Source organism: Chanos chanos, chromosome 4 (genome assembly GCF_902362185.1).
Source record: "Chanos chanos chromosome 4, fChaCha1.1, whole genome shotgun sequence".
NCBI classification, from domain to species: Eukaryota; Metazoa; Chordata; class Actinopteri; order Gonorynchiformes; family Chanidae; genus Chanos; species Chanos chanos.
The window spans coordinates 17121486-17133840 of NC_044498.1; the positions used below are offsets into that span (position 1 = coordinate 17121486).

The 12355-nt window shown below is 42.1% G+C and overlaps 1 protein-coding gene across 3 annotated transcripts in view; it reads left to right on the forward strand.

Annotated features, from left to right (window-relative positions):
* palld (palladin, cytoskeletal associated protein) overlaps window positions 1–12355 on the forward strand; it is a 62873-nt gene that overhangs the window by 32478 nt on the left and 18040 nt on the right. The gene's annotated exons all lie outside the window — the stretch shown is intronic.

The following is a 12355-nucleotide window of genomic DNA, read 5'->3' on the forward strand; positions in this document are numbered from 1 at the left end:
TGTGAAGTAGTATTCTATAGCCCTGTATCAGCAGTTACATAATGAATTTGGTCACGTTTTTTTAACGAATACCCCAAATGGGCGAGTACTTCCACCAATCGCATCTTAACTTTACTAAAGTGCGTAGCTCACCGTTACACCCTAAGTCCACACCTTCACACTTGATTAACATACATCTCTTCCGCTGTTACATTTCCTTAGTGTGATTCTATCGGTCTCTCTACAACAATACCCTGTTCCCCTCTGTCAAATACAGGAAGGGGCTGTGTGATTTTGGCAGACAGGAGTGACAGCAGGAGAGGGGTGAAAACGGGTCTGGCCGTCTGCTCGGGTCAGTGTCAGGGCAGCGTGGGACGGTCGAGGGGAGGTGTGGGGTTCTGGGGAGGGGTGGGGGCTGGGGTGGGGGTGCCGGACATTGGCTGGTTGCATTAGCCAGCTCAAGGCGCGGTGTTAGAATGAGAGGAAACGTTCAAAGGATGTGTGAAACACTAAGAGGATAGGTGGATGTGGCACAGCCAAGGGTGGAGAGAAAGACACAGAGACAGAGAGAGAGAAAGAGAGAGAGAAAGAGAGAGAGAGAGAGAGAGAGAGAGAGAGAGAGAGAGAGAGAGAGAGAAATGATTTGTGAGACAGGGGTATTGAGGGTCCTCCGGGGTTTCACAGGAACATGACCCACAGGGTGTGAGGCCATATCACACCGCCCTGATAACACCTGGAGCTTGTAAAGCTGCCCTTTTGTGAGATTATTTAAATACTGACTTGTCTGTAGGCTAGGTATCCACCTATACACATGTGTAGTTGTGACTTTATTTACGTGTGTTTGTCTGTGTGTTTGATGGATGAAGTGTTACCTCTAGCTGGTGTCTGATATCAGCTTATACCAAGTGATGAATGAGCATGTTAGACTGGTGAGACATTTCACGGGGCCCCTCTGCAACACAATCAGATTATGACATCTGTGCCTGCTAAAACCTCTGACTGAAAATAAAACTTTGTGTGTGTGTGTGTGTGTATGTGTGTGTATGCATGTGTACAGTCATCATAAACAGTTTGTTGCACTCGCAGACATACTATCTCAGACATACTAGTCCTTGATATCTTTATATCTTTTAGTGCTGTTGATCAACTTTTCTCACATTGTAATACAGAATTCAGTGCCAGCTTGATTTTGGGGCCAAATTCCTGTTCAGACCAGCTCATGAACAAGCGAGAACTGAGTAAACAAACACAACAAGATCGGGCGACAGCATTGTGAACAACAGGAATGGCCTGGCATTTGATGATGGGTTTTGGTAATCTTTTGGTGGGCGTTGGCCAAATTCATTACGGGATGAGAAGACAATTATCCATTCTGCAATCTAATCTCTTAATTGTCATTTCTTAGAGGCTAGTATCATAATCTAACAGACGAAAATAGTTTCCGTGCATATTATCCATTTTGGTAAACACTGTTTCTTTGTTTATTTTGGGTAAGTTTACCTAAGCGGTCGCTCCGCTGTTATGGTTACGTAACCTAACTGGCTTGTCGTTGCGGAGTTCTGCTGAAAAATACCACAGGGCCACATCCATAGATCAAACTCATAATCAAACTTTAACTCTCTCTGAACCTAAACTGTCAGTCATATCGACTAACTCCTCAAAGCTCTTCATAATCTACAAAAAATCTTTCCAGAGTACTTTTCAATCTCATTCATAGGTATTCCATGCCTGGACAGAGGAACATCATTAAGAGAGTTTAGCTGCTGCTGGTAAAGAATCTGGAACAGCCAAGAAAAGTTGTAATATTAGAAATGCTGTGTCCACTAGCTCTGTCACAGACACTCAGTGACACTGATGAGGAGGTACATAGCTGGACAGCCACTGGGCTATCACATACAACACCCTGATCTGTTCTCTAAATTGCCTTAGCACAAATATATGCGTGTGTGTGTGTGTGTGTATGTGAGTGTGCCTGTGTGTGTGTCTCTGTACATGCACACGTTTGCATGTGTGTCTTGTTTTAAAATGCGGTAATGCCAGCTCTGGCGTAATGGTCTAATATACAGTATTGCTTCTTTTATATAGAGTTCTATAACCATTGGTGTTGTAAACAATATGAATTGTCAGTTATTATCAGGTAAGACATGCAGAGTTCTGTGTAATCCTGGGGGAGCTCAAAGGGATGTGTGTTAGCGGTTTAGAGAGACTGTGACGTAGAAAGTGGAGTCAGAGGTTGACTTCTGGAATGTTCTGTGTACAGGCAGGATGTGAAAGGTGTTAGCCTTATCATTGCCAAACCACAGGCACAGAGCAGTTTTTCTCTTCCTGGGGTCAAAGGTCAGTGTACCTTGTGGGTGTAAAGTTTTGACCTGTTTGTGTGAGTCCAGGAGGATCAAGTCCTGTCTTTCAAATACCTGTCAAACAGGCAGGCTGGACACATACAAGATTATATACAACACATAACAAATACCAACAACACAAGAATAAGCTGACTGTTGATATGTGCTTATGCACCCACCCACCCAACTACACACACACACATACACACACACACACACACACACACAGACACACACATGCAGTCACATATCTTTTGTCTCACACCGTCATTCTAAACCTCACAATACTACAGGTTGTCGCTCCTTCTTTCTTTTGTGTGTGTGTGTGTGTGTGTGTGTGTGTGTGTGTGTGTGTGTATGAGCGTGTACATGTGCTAGCTCTGTACTCATGCTTGCATACCAGTAGGATAAGGCAGGAGAGAGGAAGTGGTTCATCCTAGTTGAAGTGCAGTGCAAACTCTGTGGACAGGCTTAAGTGAATTGAGGCTCATGCTGGCTGCATTGCTGTCATACCTCGCAGCTTAAATGATCTCAGCCTCTACAAACCCCACTCAACCTCCGTGAGGTCGTCGTTATGGTGACTGTACACAATTGCAACAAACTGTGGGCTACTCTCAATTTGGACACAACGCTTATGACTCTCTTTCCCTCTCTCGTTGTAACCGTTAAACAATCTCACACACAAACACAAACATGAAGAGTTTTCTCCTAAGAATAACCACATGGACTGAAGCACATTTTCCTTTCTATGAAAGTGTCGGTCCATTTAACAGTTGGTGCTTCGAGATTTGATGAGATTTGGTTGGTGCTGAGGCTGGGTGTGTGTTGGGAGAGAAATAATATTTGTTTTCATGTGTGTGTATCTGTGTGTTGATGAATATGTTTGGTCAGGGTTGCTGAATAGGTGGGTTGTGTTTTGAATCTAAGATAATATAATTGAACAGCTTTCTGTAGTTTGTCTCATTTCAGATGTCAGTGTTGTACATCAGTCGGTCTTTAACCTGATCCGCACACCTGTGTTATGCTCAAGTACCTTTCTCAAAGCAGCCGAGTGGTGTTAAGGAATTGTACATAGTACTGTGCTGTGTTGATGGGGGTTTTTTATAGTACGTTTATTCTAGCAGCCAGAACAGCATTGCTGTATTTGTGGTTGCGTTATGGTCAGAGGCACAGCGCTGTGTCTTGCGGTAGCCATACGGTCAGGTCTGTTCACATATTTGTTGTGTGACTCAGAGCTGTGCTTCCCAGCAGTGGGCTTGTGTTTATGAGGTGTAACTCATAAGGACTCTAATGATGTATTAACAATCAGTCTCTTGTAGAGGCGTTGCGTGTGGTTTTAGAGGAGCAGAGGGGAAAACAGGCGTGTTAAATAGGCACATATGGTGCTAAATTGTACAGGGGAAAAGTGGTGTTTATTCAGAGACCTGCACAGCTGAGGGACTTTAAATGTGTCTCTCAGAAATCATCCTTTTATTTCAACTTTGAATTCAGGTGTTAGAAATTACAAATGATATCAGGTAACTGATATATCACTAATATTTCACAGTATGCACAGTATGAGAAACTTGCGATTACACAGGTTACAGTGCCTTTCTATGTGTTTAAAATTGGTAAATGTGGTAAAATAGTGTAAATACACAGGTATAACAGTTATCAGATTTTTTCACTGTAATGTAAAAAAAACTGAATAACACCAAATCAATGGCTTGCTTCAAATGAATTTGAATTTAGGCCAAATCAGATTACAATGTAAATATTAACGAAAAAGACTGACACTGGAAAACAACAACAGAGAAAAAGAAAGAAAGAAAGAAAGAAAGAAAGAAAGAAAGAAAGAAAGAAAGAAAGAAAGAAAGAAAGAAAAAAAATCATAGAGTGACCTAAAGAAAAAGAATGGGCAGTCCTTAAATGGAGATACCATTATACAGGATTGGTTGGGATTTGGGGGCCAGGTACTGGATTGGCTGGTGGGATTGTAGTGACCTGTAGGGAATGGAAGAAGTTCCCAAATATGGTAGAGAGACTTAGAGAGTGAGCTGGCCTCCAGAATACAGGCCTGTCTCTGGAGTGCTGACTCAGGGGGGAGGGGGAGGGCAACGATTGGGAAAGACGAACAGAGATGGAGAGAGATAGAGAAATGGAGGAGAGCTATACAAGAATGATAAAAGAAAAGAAAAGAAAAGAAAAACCTGACAATACAAATGTTTCTCTGAGGAACATGAAAAGGAAAGAAAGGAGAAAGAGAGAGAGGGAGAGAGAGAGAGAGGGAGAGAGAGAGAGAGAGAGAGAGAGAGAGAGAGAGAGGAGAGGTTCTGAGAGCATTGACCAGAGTGCATTGGGAACTGTGGAATGATAAGCTTGGGAGGGAGGACAGCTTAGAAAAGAGGAAGAGAGAAAGAGTGAGTTAGAGAAGGAATCCCCTCTGAGATGGGAGGTGGCGTATAAAGGCATGATGGAGAGAGAGAGAGAGAGAGAGAGAGAGAGGGGACATGAGCAGCATGTTTGTGAGCTGATGGAAACTCAGGATCTTGACAGATCCCCTCTGTTTAGAGTATGAGAGTTTGAGAGGCTTTTACCCCATGGAGAGACGTATGGTATGTGAGACAGACGTCCTTCCCTCTCTCTCCTTCACACACACACACAAACGCACACACACTCACACACACACACACGCACACACACACGCACACACACACACACACACTAATGGAATTACATTGTTTCCGGATGAAGTCAATCAGCAGTCTAATGTGGCCTCGTGGTAGGTTAAAACCTTGTTTTCAGTTCAGTTGCTTTGAGTGTGTTTTTGAAAGAGAGAGAGAGAGAGAGAGAGAGAGAGAGAGAGAGAGAGAGAGAGAGAGAGAGAGAGAGAGAGAGAGAGAGAGAGAGTCTGCTCATGTATGATCATTCTGAAGATTGCTGTGTTTTTATATTTCTTAAGAGCTGTCAAAGCTATGGATTTTCCAGAGGGAGTATTTGAATCCTTGTCAAAAAAATAATACTAGAAATTGCAGTTTCCAGTTGTAGAATGTAACAACACAGACAATACTTCAAATGAGAAAAGCGAAGTGACTCCAGGCATGACTTGGGGATATGACTCAGCATAGGAGAGTAAAAATGGAAAGGTTCTGCCCTCGGTTCTATGGACCTTGACTCCTCTCTCATGAGCAACTTCTCCTGACATAGACCTGGACAGGAGAAAGAGCAGATTTCAGAATGTCACTAAAAATAACCATCGCACACCCACACAGAAATGATAAAACTGCATCAGGCCACCAAACGAGAGGATAAAAGAACCCCTGAGAGAACACACACGCATTTTATTTACGGAAAACAAGAGGCTCTAGCGGAACTAAGTGGAGGAACAAAGGGAGGTCAGCAGAGAGAGGAATGTGCGTAGAATGTTGGTGCATTTCAGAATATTGCAGTTGGAGAGTTTGTCATAGAATTGGCATATCTAGAAGATTCTACAGTAGAATGTACAATAGACTTCCTTTTGCTTAAGGAATGTGTTGTGGGTCTGGTACCTTTTAATTGACTTCACTTCAGAAAGAAACTGAGAGGACAGTTTCTTTTAGATTTTTGAGCATTTCCTACATAAGGAACAAACAGATCAAAGATGATGTTTTGGTTAGTATTATCCACATTTTAACACATCTTGCTGTAAATTTCATGATCTGCAGGGCTATGTATGCTCTAAAATCCCTTTCTTCAGAATTGACTGTATTTTCCTTTCTTTTCATGTTTCCAGATTACTTTCAGTGTTGTCGCTGCTTCGTATGTGTATTATGAGAGGCCCTGTGGATTGTCTCAGCTTTCTTCTGACAAAACGCTAAAACGTTTTGGCTGATAATCTGTGTTTTCTGCATGAGTCAAAGGCTCTAAGATTGTTTTCAGAGTAGACTCAAACTGCTGCTGAAGGAAAGATCTTATCCGAAGTTTGGCTTTGAGATTTTCACCAGCAGTAGATAATGAGAGAGAGTAAGCAGATGGGGAGAAAGTTAAAATAACTTTCTGGATTGTAGATTTTCAAAGCCATGAATCTCGGTGTTACTGCAATCTACCACACCTAGTATAAGGATAAAGTCTTCTATAAACACACTTCTCTAAGGTAAAATAATACATATAATTTTGCTTCGCCCTTGAAAGTGTGAACCTTTCTCTCTCACACACACTCTAGTCTCATACCAAAACAACCGAACATTTTCAAACGATCAACAAAATAAAGCAACCTCTTCTTTTTTTTTAGCAGAATCAGCTATTTTTGTTTCTGTTACTTTCCCACAAAGAATTTACTCGGCAGATTTAAGAGGACTTTTCTTGTGAAACTAAGTCTCTCTGCGCTCCAGGGCTTTTATTATGACAGGCAGGCAGACACGCTCAGACTGACTCATACAGAGAGGGAGAGTGAGACACTGTCCGTCACCGTCTGGCTGCGCTCGGTCATATATATTCACCGCTACCTGCTAGACCGGCACACCGTTAAACACACATACAAGCGCTCACTTATGTGAATCCAGATTTACACGCTTCAAGGGAAATTGCCAGATGCGACGGCGCTAAAAAGTGAAACAGTAGAACTGAAGGTAGAAATGTGCTACGCCTTCTTTTATTAATTTTTATGACTTATCTGAAAAATGTTTTAGGGTGCTGTTTGTGAGAGAGATTGAGAAAATTGTTTACTCTAAAAGACCATTTTGACCATGTTGTTTGCTAGTTTGTCTGTTTTTAAGAGGGTTTGAGGATGAGGGAATGTCATGAAAATTGCTTTTTAATGTTTAGTGTCTTTAGCGAAAAGGAGTTTTCTGCTTTGTTTGTGAAGTTCAATGCACAGAGTAGCTCTTGAATGCTGCGCCAGCTTTCTCCACTTTATCTGTGAAACGTATCGGACTAAATAAACCATTGTTCTGATTCACGGAGAATCGGGCCAAACGCTACAGAATGCTGCTACTTTCATTTTAATGACGTTATCAGTCCCTCTTTAGAAGCTGTGTTGCTTCGTTTAGTATCTGTCAGTATTTTGTCATCTTTGCGGAGCATCCTTTTTGTAAAGGCAGTGAGTGATGGGTAGCTGATGGTTTGGTTAATGGTGACTGAGTTCATAGAGGGACATTGTATTATTGTATTTATTGCGAGCGGATGGCACTGGTTTTGGCCGCACTTCTTTCGGTGGATGAACTTTGCCTCGTTCAGGTCTGTCTCTTTGAACCCGCCCCTCTATCCCTCACTTGTTCTGTCTCTCTTTCTCTTTCTCTCTCTCTCTCTCTCTCTCTCTCTCTCTCTCTCTCTCTCTCACACACACACACACACTCTCTTCTCCTGTCCTGCTAATCCCATTTTATGGTGAAGTTCTTCCCAGCTGATCTGAGGAAGAATGTCCTCAGCACAATTCACATTCCTGCTATCCAGACACACAATGTGTGAGTGTGCGTTTGTCTGAAACAGGGCGTGAGAGAGAGAGAGAGAGAGAGAGAGAGAAGGAGAAAAAGAGAGAAGAGGAGAATGCAAGAAAGTGGTAGAGAGAGAGAGAGAGAGAGAGAGAGAGGGAGAGAGAAAGGGTCACAGGGAGGCTTGTTCGGCACAGTTTTTAAAGCAGGAGAAAAGAAAACAGTCTGGTTGTATTTTATGTGGTGTGTGTGCAATTAGGCTGAAGCGAAGGGGGAGGGGAGCGGAGCAAGAAAGGTGGGGAAGAAAGAAAGAAAGAAAGAAAGAAAGAAAAAGACAAAATTGCAAAGTTAAGACTTTGGAAGACAGGTCTGAAATAGTAAAAGAAAGGAAAAAAGGAGAGACAGACCACAGGTCTGAGTCTTGTGAACTCTCTGAATGACTGCAGCGCTTCTCATGTTGCACCATTGATTGGAGAGGCCATTCATATCAAACAGCCTGGAACAGAATTGAGCAGCAATTCAAAAAAAAAAAAAAAGAAAAGAAAGAAAGAAGCGATAGAATTTGGAGAAGGATGGAAGTGTGGGAAGAAAACGAAAGACTGTGGGAGCAGGAAGGAAAATGTGCTTTTACTGACATCTTCATGGAAACTTGGAGCCTTCCCTCGTCTTTCTGGCTCAAATATGCAGAGCCAAAGCGTACAGTGCGCGAGGAGTTTGGTTTGGGTGTGAGCCTGTGTATGAGATCAGATCTGGGTCAAAAAGTCCATGAGAATGACTGAAAAAATGCAAGTATATGAGAAAGCATATAGCCCATTCTGTGTATGCCAATAGTCAGCACTCAGAGACTCAAAATAAGTAAGTATGTAGGAGCTCAGATAGGTGGAATGTGTATAAGGCCCTGGTTTCGGCAGTGTTGTGGCTTTGAGTTTGAGGTTTTCTTCGTGGATTCAGGACATTTGGACTGCATGACAAACTGAACACTATCAATGAGACCAGACCAACATTTGATTGACAGCCCTGTTATCAACGGGTATGAGAAAGACAGAGGGGGGGAGAGGTAAGATGAGAATGTGGAGGGAACTGTATGTGCACGCATGTGTGTGTATGTGTGTGTGTGTGTGAGAGAGAGAGAGAGAGAGAGAGAGAGAGAGAGAGAGAGAGAATGCATGTTTGTGTCTGGGTTGGGTGCTCTGTTTGTGACAGCACTGCTATTACACTCAGACATAATGGAGGGATCAAATGTAGATGTCTGCTTTCACACAGAATACAGGATTATACTCTGTGGTTTGTCAACAAAAAAGACAACATCCTCAGAGAGAGAGAGAGAGAGAGAGAGAGAGTATGAAAGGGGGAGAAAGAGAGAAAAGCCCAGAGCATATGCCTAGTTTATCAGTTCCATCACTACTGTCATTCCCATCAACAGGCAAACTACTGCTTATTGTTGTTTTGCAATTTAAGAACAGGAAACACCCTGATAAAATCACAATCCAAGTCTAATGTGTGAATACTTGTGTGTGTGCGCGTGTGTGTGTGTGTGTGTGAGTGTGTGGGTGTGTGTGCGCGCGCTTGCCTAACTCCATAACATGACATAATTCATTCGTTGATAGTACATACAGACATACATTATTCAGTTGGTACAGCACTGATATCTTCTATTTCATATCATTTTTATGATGTAAGAATGATGTCAAACAAAAACACCCACTTTACAGTTAATCAGCTGTGTCTGAGTTTGAGCATCTAATCTCTCTTCCTGAAAACTAAATCAGACATGTCCAGGAGAAGTTCTCCCTTGCCCTTTAGAAGGAGTTGTGACTCACGTATGTTCTAACTGTCACGGATTTGTGTTGTGATCAAAGTAATCCTCAGTCTAATCTTGTTAAAAAAACACTTATGCAATTTCGCAATAGGTTGATGCTAACTGTTTTTTTTTCTTTTGTTGTTTTTTTTTTGGGTAGTGATAGTTGTCATGTAGTTATTTTGAGTTTTTTATGCTTTGCCCACTCTGAAAATCTTATATTTCTTGTGATAACTCTTCTGAGATGATTTTAAGATATTAGTAAGCAGCAATTCAAGGTGAGGAGAATTGTTCTGAAAAAAGCATGTGAAGTTGGAAGTGTGTGTGTGTGTGTGTGTGTGTGTGTGTGTGTGTGTGTTTGGGTGTGCCCGTTTTCTGTGGCCAGCTCTGTCAGCTTGGTTTCATGTCTTAGCCACGGTGATTGAGTTCTTTTTAAGAACTGAATATGATAGGGACAGAATTTATGCAACTTCCTGTCTTTTGTCTCCCGACTCCTGACCCAGGGTGTGTGTGTGTGTGTGTGTGCATATCCGTGTGTGCATGTATGTGTTTGTTTATTTGCGTTTTCATGCAGTTTTTTAGAGTTTAGAACAGATTCAATGCATACTAATTAATCAGCTAGCCCTCCACACACTAACATATGACAGATAAAAGCATTCAGTATGTTTAAGTAGGCAGTCAGTCAATAATTTACACATTCAGTTACTCAGACATTTCAATAGAACAGATCAAATGAATCAGACATGTAATTACTGAACAAAGCTCTCTGATTTACTGAGTTAGTCTGGCAACATTTATGAATATAATAAGTCAGTGTACCAGTGGGAGGTTTGCCACTGTCAAAAGTCTTCCAGTATTGTCCCCATTATGGGTGATGTAGTTCTGGTGGAATGGTGGGTGTGGCTGTAACTGGGTAAAGGTGAGTGGAGCAGAAAGCAGGTGTGCATAGCCCTGTTGTTGTCAGGTCAGTTACCTGTCTGTGTGTGTGAGTGTGTGTCTTTATCTGTGTTTATCTGTCTAGCCCACATGCTTTTGGATAATGGTTTATGCTCCTGTTCCATACACTTGGTGCATATGGTTGCGTTTGCCATTGAAAGCATAAGGCAGTTGTGTTTGCTTTGGCCATGTGTTGCTGGACTTCCGTCGGTTGTTTGGAAATCATTCATTCGTGTTTTTTTTTCTGACAGGACTGTTTTTCATATGAACGCACATGTACGCTTTCGCACATCTGCATGAGTGCGCGCACGCACACACACTCACACACATACACACAGGGAGAGAAAGAGAGATTTGACCAAATGTGGCGATGCAGTTACATAAGGTACATTCAGTAAAAAGTGCTAACTCACACACATTTATACACATGAAATACAGTCTGAATGTAGAGATATAGACGGGACACTGTAATATAATCTGCATTTTTATACATTATCAAACCTCCTTTAATGGCTCTACTTAAATATGTTTCTCTTTCCCTGTCCTCTATTCTTTTATTTGCACACAAATATACTCTCCCTCTCCCCTCTCCCTCTCTGTCTCTCTCTCTCTCTCTCTCCTCTCTCTCTCCCTCTGTCATACACACGTTCAGGAAACTGGTTTGCTGTCTCTGTTTACAAAGACACCGGTGAAATTGTCAGCTATTTATGCTCAACAACTTCCTATCCTCTTGCAGCCATTTCCTATGTTCAGGAGCAGCAGAATCTTTTATTCCCTTAACCAATCAAACAAACTGCACACTGACTGAAAACAAATAAACCATTAGTGGTATGAAATGGTGAAAAGGCAGCGTCAGTCCACAGCAATAACAGGATGGCTCTCAGACTGTTAAGTCCAGTGGAAAAGTGTGTAAACACAGTTGTTAGAAGATTAGTTGATTAAAGACATCTTTGATTAGAGAGCTTCCGATTTCAGCTGCAGGAGAAGCCACAGATGGCGTTCAGAGTGAAGCAGAAAAAAGACAAGTCGGCGGCGTTGGTGTTAATTAAAGTTCAGTGAAGCTAGTGGTAATGTCATGACTTGGTAACCGGGACTCCAAGCGTCACCGAAGTGAGTTATGTTCATTGCCTTTCTGTATACATAAAAACACCCTGCCCGAAATGATTGATGAGTCAATCAACCTATTCATCGCTAGCCAAACCGTTTTTCTCTGTGGATGTCTTTCTCTAGCTCCCATTATAATGGAGAGCTCCTTTTGAGTCTTTAGGTACTTACTGAGCGTGCTCAAACCAGAGCTCAGAGTCGGTGACTTCATACGAATGCGGGTAGAAATGTTAACATTTATGGGACAGCAGCGCAGTTTGCTTAGACTGCGCTACAATTACGCTCTCGTCCATCAACCCCTCTGTCGCTTACGTATATTCATTTCTGTTAATCAAAAGGTTTACTTCCATTCTTGATCTATAACTGGAGAAAGACAGACATGAAGAAGTGAGAAAAAAAAGTAGGAAAGGAAAGGAGTGGCAGTGTGCTGATGTGGAAACGTACAGTTTGAAATGACAGACTGTAATAGGTTGTCATGGAATTGTGTGGGCCAGTTGGCTCGGAGTAGTGACTGAACAACACTGTGCTGTTGGCATGACGACAGCAGGCCTGTTCTTTTTCCCTGCCTGGCCTCACTGCACCGCAAATCTCCGGAGAGAGTAAAAAAGAGAGGGAGAGAAAGAGAGAGAGAAGGATGGGATGAAAGATTTTCAATGAACTCTTCTCTTTCTTTCTGTAAACTTTTTAGACTTTCAGCCAACCATGATTTCTTTCTGCAAATATGTATGTGTGTGTGCGTGTGTGCGTGTGTGGGTATGTGTGTGTGTGTGTGTGTGTGTGTGTGTGTGTGGCCTGGAGGTATTTCTACGGTA